The sequence below is a fragment of the Cornus florida genome, unplaced genomic scaffold (genome assembly GCF_030987335.1).
Source record: "Cornus florida cultivar Cherokee Brave unplaced genomic scaffold, ASM3098733v1 CherokeeBrave_3.0.0_Hap2_Chr08, whole genome shotgun sequence".
Classification (NCBI taxonomy): Eukaryota; Viridiplantae; Streptophyta; class Magnoliopsida; order Cornales; family Cornaceae; genus Cornus; species Cornus florida.
The window spans coordinates 58998703-59010161 of NW_026775578.1; positions in this window are offsets into that span (position 1 = coordinate 58998703).

Genomic DNA, 11459 nt, shown 5'->3' on the forward strand with positions numbered 1-11459 from the left:
TTCTTTCGACATGTTCAACTTGGAAAAATTATTTTGAGGAGGGTTTCTTCTTCGTGTTTTTCCAAAAAAAAGTCATTTAGTTCCTCAAAATGGCATACGTTTTTCAGCATTTTGCCCAGGTCACTATTCATTACTGTCAAAACACTATTCATTGCTGTCAAAACACTATTAACGGCAACGGCAACGTCAAAACTTTGTTTTGACTTTTCTCTTCCATCCGGACTCTGAATCAAGTGATAAATTTGTTGTCGTCTTTCTAATAGTGTGCTCGGTAGTACCCAAATCTTGCTAGAAATTACCATTTTGCCCTTGGGGCTAAACTTGTCCATTTTTAAAACGTCGCTTCCGCTTGTTTTCCTTTTGTTTCCGTGGCTTCATGAGAAGTCATGATTGTGTCTTAGGGATGATATACATCTCTAGAGTATTTTTTTCCATGTAAAAAGACCATTTTGCCCTTGAGGACTTATTTGGTCTTTTTTTGATCTTTTTCTTCTGCGTTGTTCTCGTTGAGTTCCGTGGCCTCATGAAAGGTCACTTTAGCATCTTAGAGATGCATTGCATCTCTAGAGACTTGATTTTTATTTTCATTTCAGCATTCGGATTCGTTATCGGGTCAAACTTCGGTTCATCACAGGACGCACTGACTTGAAAAACCAGGGCCGTCACAGGTGGTATCAGAGCTCCTAGGTTCGAATACCTTAGACTACGGGTTTTGGGTGCATATCATGCTTTTGTTACCTGTATTGATATGGCAGATGCTTCTTAATAACATGTTTTGATTTGATAACATGTCTATTTACTTATGTGGTAACTTGTTTAAAAGCTTACTTTAACTGCATTAGCATATAATATATGCTTGTTTACCTTAGTATGTGGTATATGCTTGTTTACTTTAGCATGTTGTATATGCTTATTTGCTTTAGCATGACTATATGTTGCATACATTGATGTGCTATTTGTTTTATGCATTCACTGAGTGAGTTGCTTTCGGTCATGATAACTTATGTTATTGTCGATGTCATTTCATTCTTTCACGCATATAGCATCATGCTCTTGACTCGTAGAGAGCCTTTTTGTCAGGGCTCGGGTGAGCATTGAGTTGTAGTTTTTGTCTGGTGGAATGAGACGCGGGCTGTGAAGGCACCATTTCATCCCATTCTTCTTTCGTAGCTTCATGACATGGTCATGGGGCATCCGAGGTGGCGGTTTCACCTCTTGGGGTTTTGTGGTGACCTTGATATGATGACATCATTGAGGTCTTTGTTTCTAACGTCATGGGATGAAGAGTCAGAATTGACTCGAATCCTTCCTTTAGGAGTTGGGAAGTGGCTTTGTAAGCCTCAGGGCGAGGTTCTCGTGTCTTACCTTTTTAAGGCGAAGGTTTCAGGATTTGAATAGGTGTGTTGACCTAGTATCCTTCTTGTGTTGCCTCGGACAGCTCTTATGAGCTACTGTTGGGATGTTAACGGTTTCGTGTAATTAATTACGTTGGTGCAATTAATTACTCTCCCTTACCTTTGGAGACTTGCAGCGTTGTGTTAGGGTTCTGGTAGAATCCTTTAGAGTTCCCATAGAACTCACTGGCACCTTGAGGGTGTTCTTCTTGTTGTTATCTCGTAACGGTTAGCACTGGGGCTATCCATTACGTTGTTGTCTTATTTCGTGTGGTGTCGGGATTCTATCGGGGAATGAGCTGGTCTTGGGAATGACTTGATGACCCTATGTCTCAAAGACCTTAGTGGTTGTTTGGGGGATGATTCATTTCATCATGGTGAGAGATTGGACTCATCTAGGTTCTGTTGTACATTTTCCGCGTGGTGTCTTTTGAGAGGCATTCCATTAATTTATTTTAATTTTGTAAACTTGCCATTTGTATGGTCCCTTTTACATGTTCATGAGCCCATTGTTTTAAGGCATGCCTTACAAACATGTTTAAGATATATGACTATATGGTAGTTGTTTAAAAATGTAGATGATACGTTTGCATATACAGTACCTGTTTACCATGCTAGTGCCGTTGGTGGTGTATATCGTGTCGTTATTTATTTGACCCCTATATGATAGGTGGCATGTTTACCTTATGTGTACTGTGCGCTTAGTACTAAGGTGTTATTTGATTTATGCAATTCAATTTTGCGAGTATGTGCTATGTGAGTAGCTAGTTGTACTGTTTCATTTTCATGCATTTATGTTTTGGTTTTGTGACCTTGGTTGTTGGGATTATCATAAGTGAGCTACGTGGTAGACTTGTGTTTTGAGGATTAGTTGTCCATGCTAGGGATTTTAATCCAACATTTTGTTTCCGTTTGTGACCTTAGGATAGGTCTGCTTTGAGACGATATCTTTCGGTTTCTTGGAGTCTGATCCATTGGCTTGAAGGCATAGACCTGTCAGGTTTTGGATTCATGACTGGAGGTTGTTGATAAGGGTGTTTTGCAATGTAAGAGTTGCTGGCTCTACTTACACTGAGGATTTAAGGTTGATGAGCGCTGAAAAGTGCGTATTTAAACCCCTTAAGCTTAGGTATTCTAATACCTTTATCTATCTTACCTTACCATTTTGGATTGATTTCGTGTTATTTCCATTTTCAGGCACTTATCCCGAAAATAAGCTAACTCAGCCAAATAAGAGCAAAAATGAAACAATTCTGGGATGAATCAAAGAAATGAGCCAATTGGAAGCAAAAGGTTGAATTCAACATCTTCGATCGATCTCAGATCAAAGTTCGATCGATCCAACATGATCGATCTCAGCACTTCAAGATGGATCAGAGCCAAGATGACATTTTCAGAGATCTTAAAAGTTTGATCGATCCAATATCATTCTTCGATCGATCGAACTACCTTGTCCTTATCCAAATGAATGATCTTATCCAGTTGTACCACCCTACCAACCACTTTTATCCTTTTCCCAAAAATATCTTCGAAATATCTCAGATTTGTTTTTATCCAAAAAGGCGCCGCCATCGAGGATCGATCCAACTTCAGTTCGATAGATCTCAACCATGTTCGATTGATCCAAGTCCAAGGTTCGATCGATCGAACTTCCTTCAGTGCGAAAAAGTTAAATTTCCAGCTCATTGAAAGCTGTCCTTATCCAATCATTGGGGAATATTTTGTGCACGACCCCAGCTCATTTTATGTGTCACTTGACCTACCTATATATAGAATATGATACACTTTTTGAGAAAAGAAGAACATAACATCCATCTATCACAATAGAGACTATTCGTATGGAGGAAGAAAGGAAGAGAAGGCTAGAGACACGAGCTTGGGAGCTCTTTATCAACTAAGGAGTAGATTTCTTCCATAGAGTTTACCCTTGAGGGTTGGAGAAGCATTACCATGAGTGGCTAGACATCCTCTTGAGGCTAGAGTTAGCCCTAAGCATGCTTTCTACATCTTAATTTTGTGTATTATTGAGGGATTAGTGTTGTAATACATGTTTTGGCACTTTTATGTATATAGATCTTGTTTATTCAATGATTTATGTGGTTTAATGCTTCCAATTGATCATTTCATTCTATCCATATGTCTATGTATGCTAGAATAGATGTTCATGTGTTTGTCTTTATTTCTTGTGTTATTGATGCATGTCTATGTGTATTAATGCCTTAGATCTGGAGGTTGTCAAAACATAATGCTTAATGGAATACTCTTATGATTTTCTTGATGGTTCATGCTTATTGCTTGATGGATTGTGCTTCTCCCTTAGCTTAATTAGTTTAATTTCATGTCATTAGCTTAGTCGTAGTGTAGTGGTAGTATAGTTGTTAGATGGGAGGACAATCAATGCTTGTTGTTTGATGTTCCATACTTTTGAATGCAAGTAGCATATGTTTCTAATCTTGTGGTGTATTTGGCTTGTGAGCTTAATGAAATGATTAATGACTTGCTAGATATATTGTACTTTTCATATGCTACTTAGACAATATATACTTTATTGTTAGATATATTGTGCTTTTCATATGTTGCTTAGACAATATATATTTAATTGGTCACCCTTGCAAATTGAATCAACCAAACACACACACACATCAATATTGCAACACACATTTCTCTCATTAGTCATTTGTTAAGGGTGTAGAAAAATATTGTTTGGTGGTGACCTCTAAATCCCAAGATCTCTATCTCTCTTACTTACTCTTTATTACATTCAATTACTTTAGTCTAATTTGTTCCCTAGTTTAATCAACTAACCAACTATTTGTTTGATCACTCGATCTATTAACCCTAATAGTGATTCCACAAGCTAGTACGTCAATTCAATCCCTTGGGACGATCCCTACTCACCCTAACTGTATTTTTAGTGAAGGTAGTAGTGGCTTTTATAAATGTAAAACTTGGCCCTCGCCTTAATGCACACTCTTAAGCTTATGGTAGGGCGACAGGACCATCAAAGGCCTTAAGCGTAGCTGTGCCTATGATATTGTTGTCAGAGTTTTGGAATTAGCTACCCCAACTCACACAAAATGCCTGGCTCCTGTAGTGTTTTTGGTAATGATCTTTTTCGACATTGATGTCATTCATATCGATAAGTTTTTCTGGGTTGACCTGGTTGGGGCAGGTTATGAGATAGTGCCTTATACTGTCATGCTATCGTACAAAGTTGTATGTTGTGGGTGAGTACTAGTTGCTGTCGATGTTACCTTATTGACGAGTAAGTGTGGGCAGGCGCTAGGCACTGTCATTGCTACCACATATTTGAGTACATCATGGGCTGGTTCTGGGTTCTATTTGTACCGCTATGTCGCTCTTTTCTTTTATCGTGTTTTGATGTTTCATCGTCTTAGGATTCTCTTGGTGGTTAACATTGAGTTGACATGCCGATTCATTTGAGGAGTTGTCTTCGGTTCATGGTGTTGCGTTCCTTCAGTTGGATCTTGAGGCTTCAGGAATTGTCCTTTAGTGCTTTATGATCCCTTCCTCGATGTGACCTTGTGTTTGGTCCATGTATGGTTCTTTCGGTAAGTTGTAATGACTCCGTCATTTTCCTTCCTTTCATTTTTCTCAAATTTCACGGATATTTTTTTTCCACTGATTTTCCTTTCTGAGTTTGGTTTCTCATCGCTTAGTGTGATCTAGAGTGCTCGGGAATGGTTTCCGAGACTCCTTCCTTTGGATTGACAACTTCCTTTAAGGACCGAGTTATTTTCACATTTTTATTTTTTTGGACACTATTCACTTTTCGTCTTTTTCTCATTTGTCACTTTGTTGGCACAACCTCACTTTCCGTGTCTGAAGTTGATTTTTGACTTCACAAGTTTTCATTCCAGTTAATTTCCTCAAAATGCATAACTTTACTTTTGGAGAAAAGCTCGCCGGTTGTTCCTTTCTCCCATAAAGGCGTGGATGAAAGGATTCTTTAGAAACATTGATGTTTCTTGGGATGTTTTTCATAAATATCATTTGGAGATATTTTGATTTGAGGTTTTTAATAAAATATCTTTTGGAATATATTTTCATTCTGGGCAGTTTCAAAGTTATCCTTTCTTTGAAGGGCCATTGTGCAATTAACACACACACATGTCTTTTTCGATATAATTATTATTTTTCTTTCCTAGCTAGTACTCACACACACGTCTCTTTCAAGACTTGAACCTCTGACTTCCCTTTGGAAAGTAAAATGTTAATATCGCTAGGCTATTATATTTGTTGTTTAATTATTTTTAAATATTGATTGTTTTATTATAATTATTCTCCTATTTTAAAACATCTTTTTCATTCCATAAATAGAAGTATTTTACAATCTGAAAATTAATATTCCTAACGCTAAGCTCATTAGCCTCATCATTTTCTTATTCATCATATTTTGTTTACTTGGATAAGTATACCAAAGTCTAATCGCTCATTGAATATAGTTAAATTCTAAATTTTTACCATACTATGGTTTGAAATACTCAGATATATTTCTTGTGGATCAATTATTAATAAATTGTAAATATAGACAATTATTTTAATAATTTTAAAAGGTATATTTAAGATTTTACAAAAAAAGAAACTAAGAGACATCAATTTTATGATTTTAAGATTTTGGAAGATTTTAAAATAATACACCTTTATACTGACTCAAAATATAGGCATGGTGCAAAATCTTTTGTTCATTTTCCTTTTCTCACCTGAGGTTTTATTGTTATTTTATATGATATGTAATGGATCAGTTAAAGCGTAAAGAATATAAGGTTATTCACTTTATATATCGAAATATCAAACATTTTATAAGAGCATATTATTAATATAAAAAATATATATCAACGGAACTTTGTTTAAACTTGAAATGTAACAAATTTTAAAAATTATGAAGCATATATAATTAATGATTTTTTTTCTAAGAGTGGTAGAATCACTTGAGTTTGATTTCCACTAGGATTTTACGATAACTTGAGGCCACGCCTCCGTTACTATACTCAGTGAATTACGTGACTCATATATACATGAATAATACAAGAATGACGATGAAACCTGTTGGAAATTAAGGAAGTTGGTGGTGACTTACCATCAAACTCACGAGTAAAAAGAAAGTGTTGGTTGTGAAAAGAAGAAGAAGAAGAGAAAATTATAAGTGGACCAAAACAAGATACTTGAATTAAATAATGTCTGAAAGAAAAAAGGAGAGAGGAAACTCCAAAGGTGTAAAACGAATAAAGGAGTTCCTCCGTTAAAACAAAAGATTTCAATTGAATAATAGTTTTATTTATTTATTGTAAATTAATGTACGTTTTATAGATTTTCTCCTGAGTGGTTTATTTGTTTTAAAATTTTCGATAATTTGCTAAGCAACATACATTTAGCATTCGTTTGTTTCGATGTAAAATATTCTGTTTAGAAAATATTTTTCTTTTTCAGGTAAATATTATTTTATTTTTACTTTGTCAGTATTTGGCAAAGGTTTACGTCGAGATTGAGGTCGAGTCAATCGCGCGAGACATGTAAAATAACTTGTCGAAATTGATGAATAAGTTATTTTTGTTAAATTTTAATATATTTTTCATTATGAATATTTTACGACAACCAAATACAAAAAAATAAAAAATAAAAATATTTTCTAAAAATATTTTACGTCCAAACAAACGAAGCCTAAATAAAAGAAAATTATTGGAAACCCAAATTGAATGTTAAAAAAATAAAAAAATAAAAATGAAAGGAAGAAAAATCCTGTTTGGTCAAGAAAAATGTGGAATCAATGGTGAGTTAAACATTTTAGCGTTTCGTTGGAGAAGATATTTTAAGTAAAAGATTATTTGGTGCCAAAAATTAAAATAAATTTGGGTGTGAAGTCAACAATTGAGGACATTGAAGTAGAGATATTTTTTAATATTGCTTTGGCATGTTATCAGTAATAATGATTCTACTCCAGTAATAATGATTATACTCCAGTAAGTGTTAGTTGGAGAAGATATTTTAAGTAAAAGATTATTCGCCATGCAAATGTAGACCAGACTAAATAACAGCAGCTCTTGTTTTTCAACTGAACTTTGGCTTTGTGGGCTGGTCAAGTCAACGGTAGTCCACAATGATGGTCCATTAAAATATGACAAGTAAGTAAAAATTTCAATAAATTTGACAAGTTTACTTATGTGTTGAGTTATAATTAGTCCGGACTATTAGAGACTGCACTTGTCAGTTCTGATCTATTTTCTATAATAGCATATGGTAAAGTACATATATATGTTCTTCATTCAATTGTTTCAGAGTTAAGAACTGGAATACATATCTATGTTCCCAATCTTAAATTTCCCAAAAATTGTCATACGGTAAAAAGTTAATTCTGATCTATCTGTAAAAGGCACATGGTAATTTTAAATTTATTTTAAAATTAATAAAATAAATTTTCATTTTATACAAATTGACACTGTCACAGTAACTATGGAAGAAATAAACTAAGACATCATAAATTCATCACAAATTAATAAGAATAAAATTTTAATTTAAATAATGAACTATGTTTGTCTAAAAATAAATAAAATTTTGTTCTCTTTTTCTCATTTATTCTTGATGGTAAATGCATAAGTATAATTTTTTTAAATTAAAATTTTAAATTAAATTAAATTATAATATAACATAATGTTACACATGTTTAAATTCTAAATGTTCTGGAGAGAGGGTGTTTTTCGAATCTAACAATGTATTAGGCACGTGATTCTATTAGAAAAAAATTGTTTTATGAATTGTTTGTTTTTTTACGAATCAACTAGTTACAATGTCTAATGTGTAAGATTATTTATTAATTGTGTGGCCCACATGATTTGAACATGTGAGATATTTTATTAATTAGTAGTTAAGTAAATAGATATCAGATTAATATTATATTATTTGGTCAACCTATAAATTACCTTTTTGGTAATTAATTATCGGAGAAGTATTTTCCTATTTATTTCTTACTTTGATGGAAAGTGGAATTAAGGTTACTAAAAAGGAAAATTGATCTCTCTGCCTTTATAAAAGTGCATATATCCCATCAATTAGTACGCTAATGATACAACACGTAAAAGTTTTATGTGTGTAAAAGTCCAAGAGAGAAATACCAATTTCCACGCTTTGTCTATTGATAGAGTTGCAGTTTAGTTCATGATTAAATGATCTGGACGTTGGACTTAATCTCAACAAGGTTTGATATCATGAATCTAGGTATTTATATCTAATTAATATTTATTTATGCATTATAGATTATGTGAAAATAATGAAGTTATAAGATTATGGGATTCATGTTTATTTTGTAATGAATGACTTAACACGAATAATTATAGTTTACATAATGCTCTATTTAGTAGGAAGGAAGAAGATTGAATGGAAGGGGGGAGAATTACTCCACCTGTGACTTTTCTAATAAATATATTTGATAAATTGGAGAAAAAAGATTTATTATAAGCAAACATTTAGAAAAATAACCTCTGCATGTTTTGAACTTATCATGTATAATACAAATATAGGCTGACTTCAAATTTTATAATGACTAAAATTTAATATCTGAGGTAATTTTAGTCATTATAAAGGTGTATGAACATGGTGACAAGATTTATTATATATTATTTAATGTTAAGTTAATATAATTGATATATTTTTTAATGTTAAGTTGATATAATTAATAGATCACAAGCAGTAGTTGTAAGTATAAGATAGTCAAATTCTAATTTTTTTATTTTTTTAAATATACTGTGGTTTGAAAGACTCGAGTTTGTTTGATTATTTATAAAGAATTTCCAAAGGCTGTTTTTTTATTATGGATTAAATTTTTACAACCAAATTCCAAACAAATTCATAATTTTTACGAGGCAGGGAATATTGGTAGATAGGGAGGAAGAGAGGAGGATGGAAGTTAGAAAGAAAGAAACAAATTTTTTTTTTTCATTTAGTAGAGAGGATCCGGAGAGAAGAGAAAAGATGATGGATGAGTCATCCTTCCTCTTTCATGAATTTTTATCTCTACAAATATAGGTGGAAGACACGAAAAAAATAGACAAAGCTATTATAAATGTTTTTAAATTACAAACTTTCTTTATAAATATTTTAAATTTATAAAATTTTCCTTATAATCAACACTTTCTCTTTTTTCTCTGTAACAAACAAAATACGGTATTGTCTTACTATCTTCTCTTTCATCCAAGCAAACAAAAAGAGAGAATGACACAATTCCTTCCCTAAGAATATTTCATTTATCTTTTATTCTCCTCCTTTTGTAATTCCTTCCATCCTACTAAATAAAGCTTAAGGAATTGTCATCACAACATTTAGAACTGCATATTCAATTGGTGCATATTCAATTGGCGAATGGCTACCTATCTAGGTCAGTACTCATCTTTAGTTCACATTTAAACTAGTTAACTTTTGAAGGCTATTCAATAGATGTGATTAACTGTCAAGATATTACACACTTTTTTCTTTGTGTTCACAATTCTTTTTAAAACGTATCTATGAATGCTTCCGTATATAAATCTCTGCAACTTCTCTACTTAGACCATATAGAACGTCACAATCTTCGCAAACTATATGGAGCATCACAATCTCTAAGCAATACGAGTGGGTCATGACATCAACATTTTAAAATGAACTTGTAAATGGATGGTAGAGATTTAGTCCGACATGGTGCAAAAAAATTGCAAAAACAAAACATATAGGCTACATAGGTTGGACTTGCAGTTGCACCTAAGATTTTTAAACTCGCTTCCACAGTCGTAGCAAACATGGGCAAACTCTTTTTTTTTTTTTTTTTTTGAAAATAAAGCAACTGAGATAGATTTAAATGTATTTACAAAGTTTGTGGCCGAAGCCCTAATATAAAGGATAAAACAGGCCCAAATGGGCAACAAGGTACAGGCCCATTCAATTAACATAGTGACTCATACTAACTGACATTAGCAATGAAAACACTTAGAATCAATTCCGGTGAGTGTTTGTAGCCGAAATAATAGCTAAGTCAAGCAATCTGGAGGGCGTAGAGGTGGTCTACAGCACGACGGAGGGAGGTTCCATTCTAAAAGGATTGATCTTGAGGCTGTGCAATCCTTTAGAAATCCCAGTCTTAGAATTGAGGTGATAGAGTAAGTGATTTTGACTAGAAGAGTTCTTTATGAACTACTTCCCTTCTTGAAGGTTCTACTGTTGCGTTCTTCCCAAGTGTGATAGACAATTGAAGAGAGACAAATCTTCCTAACCAAATTTTGTGGAGAATTAGACTTCCACTTGAAACTTACCAGCTGCACCAACATGCTCCAGTTTGAGATCACTGTTGAAAAGTGACACCTGTCCATGATGAACCTCCAAATTGGCGAGATGAAGAAGCAGGTGAAGAACAAATGATCATGTGATTCCATTGCATTAGAGCAAAGTGGGCACAAGTTTTGGAATTTGGACATGGATTTGTAGTCAAGTGTTGGCAGTCTAGATTGGACTGCCAACCATAAGTTGAATTTCATCCAAGGTATGATTGGGAAACTCTATACTAGTTTGAACCAAGGGACCTTATCAAAATGCCCTGCTAAGTGAGCAGTAGTATGCTTGAAGCTGTAGTGTCCAGTAAGTGAAGCAGTCCAAACCTTTTTGTCAGTGATAGCTGAACATAAAGGTTGAATATGCAATAGCTCTGGGATAAGAATTGTCAGTGCCTATGGAAATGACCAAGTGTTGCTTCTGTCAATGGATATATCAAGAGTGGTGCTTTCATTTATGGCAGCTGCAGTGAGAATCGAAGATGGAAACCTAGTGCAGAGTGGACCTCTTGGAGCCCAATTGTCCAGCCAAAATGATGTACCAGTTTCATTACCAACCTTGTGCTTGATTAATAGCCTAGTTGGATGCCTTAATTACAGTAATTTCCTCTAGCTCCATGAGCAAGAGTATGGAATTTTTAGTGACCACAAGTTTTTGGATTTGATAAGGTGGGAGTTGTACTATCTAATCCAAATTCTATCCAAGCTTCTACATTGCAAATCCTAAATGTGCCTCATGATTCCTGCTTTATTT